Here is a 12,647-nt window from a genome sequence, read left to right as displayed (position 1 = left end):
AATTTTCTCCTGTTTTTCTCAAACACTTTTTTTATTGGGTATCTAGAATTCCTTTGTGAGATTCACTGTGATTTATTTAGCCAGTCTCTTACTGTTAAATATTCATTAGGTTGTTCCTAATTTTTGCTGTTATAACTCTGAGATAAATATCTTTGTATTGAAATAATTTTGGACATCCTTAAATGTTTCCTTAGGAAAAAATCCCTGGATATGTAATTGTTGGGTTAGAGGAAATGAAGAGCCTAAAAAGGCTCTTCGTTCATATTTCAAAATTACATTCTAGAAAGATTACATCAGTTTAAACTCCAACTGTCTTTGAGAATGCCACTTCTCCACACCAACTCCCAATCCAAGTCTTCACAAACCATGTGTCCTATCTTCAAATTTATAAAGGTCTCTATATACTTGTCAGTTTCTTATGGAAAAAATATATTTCCTTAATTTCATTGAAATCAGGTAGACATTTTATGTTTATTCACCATTTATGTTTCTCCTTTTGTAAATTACTTTAACAAGTAACTTTTTACATCAGTTTAAACTCCAACTGTCTTTGAGAATGCCACTTCTCCACACCAACTCCCAATCCAAGTCTTCACAAACCATGTGTCCTATCTTCAAATTTATAAAGGTCTCTATATACTTGTCAGTTTCTTATGGAAAAAATATATTTCCTTAATTTCATTGAAATCAGGTAGACATTTTATGTTTATTCACCATTTATGTTTCTCCTTTTGTAAATTACTTTAAAAAGTAACTTTTGAATATTTTTATGGGGATATTTTCTATTTTTCTCATTACTTTATAAGAATTCTTTTTCTGTATTAATAATGTAAATTTTGTTGTATATGTTATAAATGTTTCCCTTAATTTTCATGGGCCCTTTAATATGTTTCAGGATCTGACAGAGTATAATTTATCTGTTTTTTGCCTTACTGTTTCTTCTTTTATTTTTATGTTATAAATACCTTCCAAAGCAAATTATTTCATTTTTTATATTTAATTATTCAATCTATTTGTGTTTTATTTTACATTGTAGTTTGAGGTAAAGATACTCTTCTCTTTCTCTCTCTCTTTTTATTTAAGTAATTAATCAATTGTCCCAGAACCTTTCAAAGAATAATCCAGATATTTTCCCCATTGAAATGAAAAACCATCAATATTTGAGAATGTTTCTGGACTTTGTCTTCTGTGTCATTTCTGTTTGTCCTTACACAAGTTGTGTCTCTACTCAATTAATTAGCACTGCAATGCATTTTTTACTATCTTTAGATTTCTTCCTTCTTATCATTTGAACAATATATTCTTCCAGATGAACTTAAAAAGCATTACATAGGTTTCCCTTTCCTCGTAAATTAATGCAGCACAGCTGTTATTTTACCAGAGTCACTCAGAATTCCTCTCCACAAAAATCTTTTTGTCGTGTCCTTCAAAGTAGTACCTTAGATAGGCAGGAAGAAACATAATAATTTTGTACCAGTTGACACTGTCACTCCATGACATGCACCAGTATAACTGCTGGCTTCTCCATAACCTTTCTCATGTGAGGAAGATTGCGTAACTACTGGTATACTTGGAAAGAATAAACTGGGGATGCCCAACTGAACTCAGTCCTCCTACATTTTGGGAGCAAGAGGCTCACAGAAGCAGACATTCTCCTCAGCTCCCTCAGGGCAGGAGGGTTTTCTCCTCAGGTAAGGCAGGTGGAGAGGGCATGGGGCAGGTAAGTCTGCCTGGCTCCCTTGTTTAGTTAGCAGGTCCATTTGGGTCAAAATACTGCATACGCTGTATTGCCCAACTTAACCTTTATCACTAATGAAAGTGATATTTTGCTTTTATTTGCTGACTCTTGTCTTGTTCCTCAACCGGCTCAGAATTCATAGGGGCAAGAACATGATTCTTTTTCATTGGTAGCAGTCTCTTTGCCATTCTTTCTGTTCAGTTTGGTTTGTTGTCTTTCTCGTATGAAAACATAACCCAAAAGGCCATTTGTAAAATCCTTGAAGGAATGTGCTATATAAGAAATGTGCTATGGGGCGCCTGGGTGGCACAGTCGTTAAGCATCTGCTTTCGGCTCAGGGCGTGGTCCCAGAACGCTGGGATCGAGTCCCACATCAGGCTCCTCCGCTAGGAGCCTGCTTCTTCCTCTCCCACTCCCCCTGCTTGTGTTCCCTCTCTCGCTGGTTGTCTCTCTCTGTCAAATAAATAAATAAAATCTTAAAAAAAAAAAAAAAGAAATGTGCTATAGTTTTGCAACATCAGCAGAGCCCAATTCCCATAGTTGACACTTTGTGCAGGATAGTAAACACATACTTCTTAATTTAGCTCATCTTCTATGTATTTCTCCAGCATTTTCCACATTGTTGCTTTAGGGTGTCATATTTGATGCATTATATGGTTCCAGGACAGATTTCAAGTTTGTCTTCCAAATTCACTCTGCAGCAAGAGCTCTTCTTGTTGCATTTCTAGCTAGTGATTGCCAGAGAGAATGTTTAGAGAGAGGCTGCATTTATCATTTCTGTTATCATAATTTGAGATAGTTTGTAGAATTTATTTTTCTCTTAAGACAGGGTTTAGAGAAGAGCAGAGCAAAAAAATTAGATTTTATAGTAATGAATGTAGGAAAAGATCTATACATAATCAGACCACAAGAGCATTTAGTTCACTGCTCAGGATAGTTTGTCCCATTTCATGGCAGCAAAGAACTACTTGGCAATGATAGAAATATTTTTTCTCCTGGCTAAAAATTGTGAATTTATTCTGAATGCCAGTATTGATGCTTCTCACATCGTTATTGTGAATCTATTTCCACACCCAAGTTGAAATCACCTTCAGCTTTGTTTTGTTCTCCACTTCTTTCCCCAGGTTGCTCAAACACACTGCAGTGTTCCTGCCGAACACAGCAAAAAAAACTTTCTTTGGTTTGTTAGTTATCATAAATGGATTCTAATGGATGTTGTATACAAGGTATTGATTCAACTAGTTGATTTTTAAAAACCAAGTTCCGAATACGATTACTGTACAATTGGCCCTATCCTGCAGGGTCAAATGACGAGGTGGCCCCCATATTGCCAATGCTAAGCCTGATTCACCTTGCCTATGTCTGCTCAGTTCAACAATTCAATTCGACAAACATTCACGGAGGACTTCCTCTGTGCCGCACACCATGCTAGGCTGGAAACAAATGCACATTCCCCTTGGTGACAATCAAGTAAATAGTTACTTTCAAATCAGTTTGATTTGTTAGCATCATAAAAATATTTTTATCTGTTTAGGGTTTTTCTTTTCTGTGCCATGCAAACTACAGCTCATTGTCATAGTCCTTGGTTGTTTGAAGGATTGCTAATTATGTACTGGGCAGACAGTGGATGACAAGGAGAGTCATGGATCGGCCATTTAGGGATTAAAAGTTCTAGTAAATTACAAAATTTTGAGAAATCCATACTTTTTAAATTCCAAACAGAAAATAGCATGACTTAGAATATAGATTTCTCTGATGGTGCTTCATTTCCTATCAGGTTTGTATTCTGTGAGGTGAGCTCCATGAAAGTCCAGTCAGAAGTGTGTACACACCTTCAGGTCTAGTTGAAGAAAGACCTCGTCTAGTGCAGCTGGCCAGTGAAACTAAGAGATCAGGCAGCTGGCAAATTCAAATCCTCCTGCTTTTGGTTACACGTGCGCACATGTACACACACACACTACAGAATAATTATGAAGAAAAGAAATCATAACAAAGGCAAGAAACAAAGAACTATTAATACAAGGAAAAGGGTCTATCAATATTGCTTTTAAAAAGGCCCTTTATGGGACACCTGGGTGGCTCAGTCGGTTAAGCGTCCTACTCTTTATTTAGGCTCAGGTCATGATCTCAGGGTTGTGAGATTGGGCCCCGTGTAGGACTCCATGCTGCGTATGGAGCCTGCTTGAGATACTATCTCTCCCTCCCACTGTGCTCTGTCCCACTCAAAAAAAATTTTTTAAAAATTAAAAGGCCCTTTATGATTTTAAACACCACATAAGCTTTCGCAAATGCCTGCGTGCAAACACAGTGCAATGATCTGGTAAGAACAAACTATATTATTCTTCATGTAACGAGTACTGTCACTTTTTAGCTCTTCTCTAGAAAAGGGGGAAATAATTTCTCCATTCATTTTTTTCTCAACACTTACGTGGTACTTACTCTGTGCCAGATTGCATGAAAAGAGCTGCAAATAGAAAGTAAAATCGAGTTTCTTGCCTTGGGGGCTAACAGTCTGTTTGGAAAGACAGAATCTAAATTCACAAAAACAGTTTTACATAATTTGTGCTATAAATATGGCTACTAGTGGCAGTGTAAATTGAATACATTGTGTATTTTGCTTTAAAATCATCAAAAATGATGGTGGTTGCCAGAGGTGGGAGATGGGTGAGGGGACGGGTGAAATAGGTAAAGGGGGTAAAGAGTACATTTATTGTGATGAGCACTGAGTAAGGTATAGAATTGATGAATCACTATATTGTATAATATATTGAAACTAATATAACCCTGTATGTTAATTATACTGGAATTTAAAAAATAAATAATTTTTTAAATCACCAAACATGACAAATCAAAAAACCAGTCAGGAGAAAGTAATTGTTGCGAACTTTGTTAATTCTCATGTATCACGGAATTTTCTCAATGGGAAGATTGTTCCTCTTTAGTTTGGCGTTCCCTGAGGATCCCTAAAATGGTAGAAAATTGATAAATACCTTATTTATGATCCTGTATAAGAGATCTTTGGGCTTTCTATTACCAGAAATAGCTTACCTTTACCGAGCAATGATTATGTGAAAGTTTCTATGTAGGTCTTATCTTATTTAGGCCTCATAGCAACCCTAAAATGTAGAATTTTACAGATGAGGCGCCCAAGGCTTGAAGAAGTCAAGTAACTTGTCCAGGATTTCACACCTAGTCAATGGCAAAGCAAGTATTTGAACCAAGGTCGGCCTTAGTCCAAAACCCTGCTCTGAATCTCTAGATTGATGGCCTCCTATTTTGTACAGACATTTCCATCAGGTTTTCTGCGTTCCTGAGGAACAAGTGGAAAAGTCCAAATAAAAGGAAGGAAGTACACAGGTTCTGTGGGTAATTTAGTACATTGGAAGCTATTGAAATGGTAGGCAACTGTAAAAGGACATTCGAGTCAGGGACCTCCATGAATGTGCATCTTTGTGGGAACTGACCTGTTGTTCTATTCAAATACATTTTATCCTTCAGCGCAATGGAACAAGAGTTGGGCCAGTGGTTCCCACTACTCTTTAACAATGTCTTCCCACCCTTGCTTTGAGGAAAGCAGTGAGGGCGAGGCCTTCAAAAACTTTCTGGTTCAGAGTAAGAAATCTGATGGGAAACTTCAGTCCTCTGAAATAGATTGTTTCTTATAATACCCAAGACAGTGTACAGGATGAAAATGAGTCTGGCTGGTGAGCCTATTTATAAAGTAAAGCTTTTGATAAAAATGTATCTTGCAGCACATCTGGTTTGATTTAGCAAAGTCCACAGAAAGAGTGTATTTGCCTTAGAAGCCTCATCCTTAGGGGTTTGGGTATACTGAATTATCCATGAATATTATCTAGACATGAATAATACAGTGTTCTTGCCTTTATTAGCTACCTAAATCACTAGTCGTGAGCTTTATTTTTGATGTGTCATGTTACTTTTCTGATGAGTCATGTTACATTACGTCCTCTTTGGTAGGGAAGAGGCGTGTCATTTTGCTGAAATGAGTTACAGCCGGACACTGAAACGATGCATAAAATAAAGTACCTCGTCAGAAAAATCACCTGATCAATAGGCCTAAAATATCGAAGAGCTACAATAAAAAGTACAGAATGCTCACACTGTAAGTGAGCAAACAGCCCTCATCCAGTATACTTTTCACTTTGCAGTCTCTTTCAGAGGTGGAAAGGAGCACCAAGTTTTCAGGTCTAATAAATACACTTTTTCAACACATCACTCTACTTTAAAACAATAAATCACTTCCCTTTTTCCAAAAGCCAAACAATGTGTTATATTGAAGAGAACCGAGCTTAGACTCAGGAAAATTTGGGTTCAAAATCCAGGCAGGCCATTTATTACTTCTGACTTCAGCCAAGTTAGCTATGTTCTCCCAGCTTCTATATCCTTATATGTAAAACTTTGCAGCTTGACTGTGTGTTTTGAAAGAAAAAACAGATGTGGGCTGCCTTGTACAATGTCTGTGGAGTCCGTGAATAAGTGGGAGCTACTTTTCCACTGGTGTCTTGTTACCCTGCCTTTCAGAGATATATAAGCAGGATGCCTCTCTCCATGCGTTGTATTTACTCAATTCAACCAACATTTCATTTCTCTTTTTAAGAGTACCAATCATGAAATGGTGTGAAAAAGTGGCACAGGATATAAACTATGAGTCACAACTACTAATCATGTATGTCCACGAATGAGTCATTTGATCTGTCTGGAATTCCATTTCTCTATAATATGTGGGAGCTGGAAATCATCCCAAAGCTTCCTTCCAGCTCCAACTTGCCTATAATCTTATGATTCAAACTTTCAAGAGAGATAAAACCAGATCAAGGAAATGTTGGGTCCCTGGCTATTAAATACCATTAAATACCAATACAAGCTGGTTAATATCCGGTTTGTGAAACAAGCTTATTGGATGAAAGATTTCTGTAGTCAGAAGACTTAACGGTTGGGCACACAGGCTGGGCATACAGTAAGGGTATCAATGAATGGTCAAAGAGAATTGTTCCATATCTGATTGTAACTCCTTGTCAGTATAGAGAATCTTATGGGCATGCCGAAAAGGATGACAAGTTGGGCTCCTGGATGGCTCAATCAGTTGGGCGTCCTATTCATGATTTTGGCTCAAGCCATGATCTCATGGATTGTAAGATCAAGCCCCACCTTAGACAGTCTGCTTGGGATTCTTTCCCTCTGTCCCTCCCTCCACTTGCTCTCTCTCTCTCTCAAATAAATAAATCTTCAAGGAAGAAAAGGAAGACTAGTTCTTCTGCAGACAAACTGAAGTTATCTATAATGATGGCTAATTGATATTTATCACAAAAGCTTGGTATAAATGACATGAAATGTTAAAAATTAAGACTATTATTGATTATAGGCTCTACTTTTTTATCATTATAATCAACAATAATCATGATTATTTGGTAAGCATTAACAGTATTCAATATTGAACGTATGTTATGACTGGCATGTTCACCAAAGAGTGTTTTTTCTTTAAGGTAAAGCACTTATTCCACAGAGACAGTGAACATTGATATCCACTGGATGAGGACTGTCTTTAAGAGGGATCACATTTTCTGAAACGTTAGATCTACACGGGTTTGGGAACTGTGAGGGGAGATGCTGCATTATGGAAACACCGCGTGGGGGTGGAACCCGAAAGCTCTGGAGGACCTCCTCCAGCATCACCACTGGAGACGTGGGGACTTGCTAATGGGTACTTGCAGTCTTGATAATAATGTACTAGCAGCACTCTGGAAGCCTACTTTTATCTGTAAAAATAAGGGATAGTAAGAGTATCAACCTTGTAAAATTGCTACGAGGATTAAATAAGATACAGCTTTGCACAGAATAAGTACTCAATCAGTATTAGTATTAGTATTAGTAGTATGATAATATACTACGGAGGAGTACTTGGAAACTTTCTAGAAATCAAAGTTCCCCAATGATCTCATATCTAGGAGTCTAAATAAGATATTTGTAAACCTTCAACTGTACAAGGTTTATTTTTTCCTTTGATAGATATTAAACTAAGGATACAGAGCAATGATATTTCTTGAGAAGTTCTTTGTATACTCTCGAATTAAGAATTTTTCTAACAAGGCACCTGGGTGGCTCAGTCAGTTAAGCATCTGCCTTTGGCTCAGGTCATGATCCCAGGATCTTGCCCCGTGTCAGACTCCCTGCTCAGCATGGAGACTGCTTCTCCCTCTCCCTCTGCTCCTCCTCCCCTGCTCATTCTCTCTCTATCTCCATCTCTCTCTCAAATTAAAAAAAAATAGGTAAATAAAATAAATAAATAAATAAATAAATAAAATCTTTTTTTAAAAAAAAAAAGAATTTTTCTAATGAACTTAAGTTCCTACAATTCTTTTTTGAAAACTCAAATTGGAAAGGGGGAAGTAAGGGCAGATTGTGGTACCCAGAACTCTTGGAGCAATAAATTACATGCAGAAATTCCTTAGGATGTAGGGTATGAATTATAATGCAGGAATGAGCAGGCCTGGCTTCTGATTGGACTTCTTAAATTTAGGACCCAGGGATGAGCTGAACCATAACAAAGGAATTAGCTAAAGAAGGGGCTATCCTTTGCTTGCTTCTGTGAATCAACCAAGGAAGCAACCCAAGTAAAGAAATGGGATGTCCTTTGACGTTAAAGCAACATCACTGATTCTGGCAGAGAGCTATATAATGTAAGCATTTTTTTCTCTTACATACACTTTCTGAAACGTTAATTTACCACATAGGATGTGCTTCTGGAAATTCAGGTAAAACTAATAATCCATTAGGAAATTTGCAAGCTTCAGAATAAAAAAAAGTTATTTTACGTCTGCCTTGAGAGTTGAAAAAAAGCATGTTTATAGGATGTTTGCTTCTTAAACAACCACTTTAGGAATTTCATGTCATTTGGTAATAATAGAGATAAAACTATTATTCACAGTAGAGGACCCAAAATGAGATGATTTCAGTAACTCAGAGGAGAAATTTTGAAGTTCCCAATTTAAGACAATAATAATAGGAAATGAATAGGAAGGAATAGATTTGAAATACATATAGGAGGTAAAATAAGCCAACCGTGCTTATGATTAATTTAATAGGGTTGAAATAAATACTGCCAAACATAAACTCTAGGTTATAAGCTTATATAATTGGGTGGATAGTGTCTCATTGTTGAGCCAGAACCAATGGGGGGAAAGCAAATTTAGAAAAAGCTATCTTTGGACATAATGAATTATAAGTCTTTGTGTGATGTCCAGAAAAATGTTTGGCATGGAAGCAGAGTCTGAAACTCAGGTTACAGATAATGTCTAGAGATACAAATTTGAGCGCTAACTGCATTCAGGTGATGGTTCTAATCACAGGAAGGATAAGACCATTCAAGGAAGATTTGGAAAAAGTAGAGTTGAGTCAGGATTAACCTTTCAGGAACACTAGCAGTTAAGGAATATTAGAAGAGAAAAGCCAGGAAGAGGTCTGAGGTGAGATGTCCAGAAGAAGTAAGAGAAGAAGAGGCAAGGATGGACAGGCGAGAATACTATCGAAGAGGAAGTAGTCACACGTGTCACTACAGTGAAGGTCCATCAACATAAAGACCTAAAAATGCTGTGTGAATTTCAAACAGGAAGGGTTCGAAGGGTTCAATATCTTTTTGACCAATATTGTCAGGTGAAGTTTTGAGGATAAACTTCAGGTAGAAGTGGGTTGAAAAATCAATGAGAAGTAGATTACACACGGAGGCAGTTTTTTTTTGAAGAATCATCAGGTGATTTGTTAGGTCCAGATCTTTCATTCCATGCATAGGCCACTCCTGGGTTCATGTAATGGCAAGTGCTTAAATTTGGGCAAGTAATTCAGTCAGAAACTGCCCTACATGGGGCGCCTGGGTGGTTCAGCCTTTAAGCGTCTGCNCCCTGAAAAAAAATGTCTTGACCTAATACTCTGAACACAGGTGTATATAAAATACACAGTGTGACCCAAGGGTTTCTCAAATTCACAACTACTGTGCAGTGATGATAATTGAATTAAACTTGAAGCTGTTGAAGTAACTAGACTTATCATGTCAGAGCCTCAGTGTCACTCATTTGTTGTTTTCAGGGCTTAGAAAACTTACTGATGATATATAAAGACCTGAAAATATACAAAGGGATTGGTTGCTGTGTAACTGCTACTTGGGGCTGGCCCATAGGCCTTATTCTAGGGCAGTAATTTTCAAAATTGGCTGGTAATAAAATTACCTAGGATCTTCTTTACAATCTCAAATTAGGCACCACGACCCAAAGTTTTGAGCCACTAGGTCTAGGATGGAATCATTATTAGCTAAGGTGTAAAATCTAAAGAGAGGGGGCTATGGTAGAGGACCCAAAATGAGATGATTTCAGTAACTCAGAGGAGAAATTTTGAAGTTCCCAATTTAAGACAATAATAATAGGAAATGAATAGGAAGGAATAGATTTGAAATACATATAGGAGGTAAAATAAGCCAACCGTGCTTATGATTAATTTAATAGGGTTGAAATAAATACTGCCAAGCATAAACTCTAGGTTATAAGCTTATATAATTGGGTGGATAGTGTCTCATTGTTGAGCCAGAACCAATGGGGGGAAAGCAAATTTAGAAAAAGCTATCTTTGGACATAATGAATTATAAGTCTTTGTGTGATGTCCAGAAAAATGTTTGGCATGGAAGCAGAGTCTGAAACTCAGGTTACAGATAATGTCTAGAGATACAAATTTGAGCGCTAACTGCATTCAGGTGATGGTTCTAATCACAGGAAGGATAAGACCATTCAAGGAAGATTTGGAAAAAGTAGAGTTGAGTCAGGATTAACCTTTCAGGAACACTAGCAGTTAAGGAATATTAGAAGAGAAAAGCCAGGAAGAGGTCTGAGGTGAGATGTCCAGAAGAAGTAAGAGAAGAAGAGGCAAGGATGGACAGGCGAGAATACTATCGAAGAGGAAGTAGTCACACGTGTCACTACAGTGAAGGTCCATCAACATAAAGACCTAAAAATGCTGTGTGAATTTCAAACAGGAAGGGTTCGAAGGGTTCAATATCTTTTTGACCAATATTGTCAGGTGAAGTTTTGAGGATAAACTTCAGGTAGAAGTGGGTTGAAAAATCAATGAGAAGTAGATTACACACGGAGGCAGTTTTTTTTGAAGAATCATCAGGTGATTTGTTAGGTCCAGATCTTTCATTCCATGCATAGGCCACTCCTGGGTTCTTGTAATGACAAGTGCTTAAATTTGGGCAAGTAATTCAGTCAGAAACTGCCCTACATGGGGCGCCTGGGTGGTTCAGCCTTTAAGCGTCTGCCTTCGGCTCAGGTCATGATCCCAGGGTCCTGGGATCAAGCCCCGCATCGGGCTCCCTGTTTGAGGGAAGCCTGCTTCTCCCTCTCCCACTCCCCTTGCTTGTGTTCCCTCTCTCACTGTCTCTGTCAAAAAAATAAATAAAATCTTTAAAAAAAAGAGAGAGAAAAGGAAAGAAAAGGAAACTGCCCTACAAGGTCCAACTCTGTGGCAGAGATATTTAGCTGTTCAAAAATTCATGCTGCCCCTTTCATGGTGTAGGCTGGTTTCTGACTGACAGCTGTGGGGCTACAGACATTTCTAGAGGCCTTTGTATTTGAGTGTGGCCATAAGACTAGATCTCACCAATGTAATAATAGGGGAAGTGATATTCGTCACTTCCTGTCTGAGGCTTTTTAGAGGCAAGCTTCTCCACTCTTTCTTTCCTATTCTGTCAGGTATATGTGGAGGATTCCAAGGCCCAAGGTCTCTGCTGAGCACAAGATGAAGAGTCCGTGCATCCAGATCTGTCAGGGGGAAAGCCACCAGCCAACCAGGAACAACCACGTTGGGATATTATGTTATGTTGCCGAAATTTTGGTATTTGTTTTAAGAGCTTTAATACAAGCAATATCTGAGCATGATAAGGACCAAACTTGTAGATAATTGACTTGACTTTTTTTTAGTGTTTTACATATATGAATGTATTAGCATAATAGAAATATACATTATAACATTCATTTGATGCAAATCTGTGATATCGTGGTCCATCCTCAAATTCATTGTTTACAAACTTAACTAATTTAAAGTTTTACTGTTGCTGTTCAAAGGTAACAAGTGGTGTTAAGCACTAAATTAACTAATCAATTAATTCAATTCAGAAAACAAATTGAGATCGTCTGGTAAATAAAATGCTACTCTTTCCACTAGATGATTAAACCTTAATGATCCAGCAGTTATTATTTTCCTTGTGGGGTACACTAAGATATCTTCAAGCCATTATTCCTTCTCAGGTAATTGTTTGATAGTATGTCTATGTACTAGAGGAATAGGAATAAAGGTGTGATGTTCCTTTTTTCTTAAATGTCATGTGAAAAAGTAATGCACGTTTTTGCTTTGGAGTCAGGATGGCCACATATATCTCTGTCCTTCATGAGGGTATGTGGTTGAGGGGCAAGTGTGGCTAAAATCCTCTTCTGCTCCATTTACAGACCATGAGCCCATGCAAGGCGTGCCCATGCAGAAGAAGGTGGCATCTTTTTCTAATTTGCACTAAGGCAACACATAGGCTAGCACAGACCCTTGAGAGGGACACTCTCCTCCCCCCTTACTCTTGGAGTTCATTTCATACACATACACAGAAAGCTACATTTTCATTTTTAATGGCTTCATAGATTTGGTTAATGGACACATTGGATTACTTTCAAATATTTGCTCTTACAGACGGTACTGCATTGAATATCCTTGTACATATGTGGGAGGATTGCTTTAGGATAAATTTGTCAAACTGGTATTGCTGTATCATTGAGCAAATATATTTGTAATTTCAATAGGTACTATTAAGTTACAACTCCATAAATGCTGGGTTAATTTACAGTCAAGCCAGACATGT

This window comes from Ailuropoda melanoleuca, chromosome 8, assembly GCF_002007445.2.
Source record: "Ailuropoda melanoleuca isolate Jingjing chromosome 8, ASM200744v2, whole genome shotgun sequence".
NCBI classification, from domain to species: Eukaryota; Metazoa; Chordata; class Mammalia; order Carnivora; family Ursidae; genus Ailuropoda; species Ailuropoda melanoleuca.
This window is presented reverse-complemented; position numbering follows the sequence as displayed.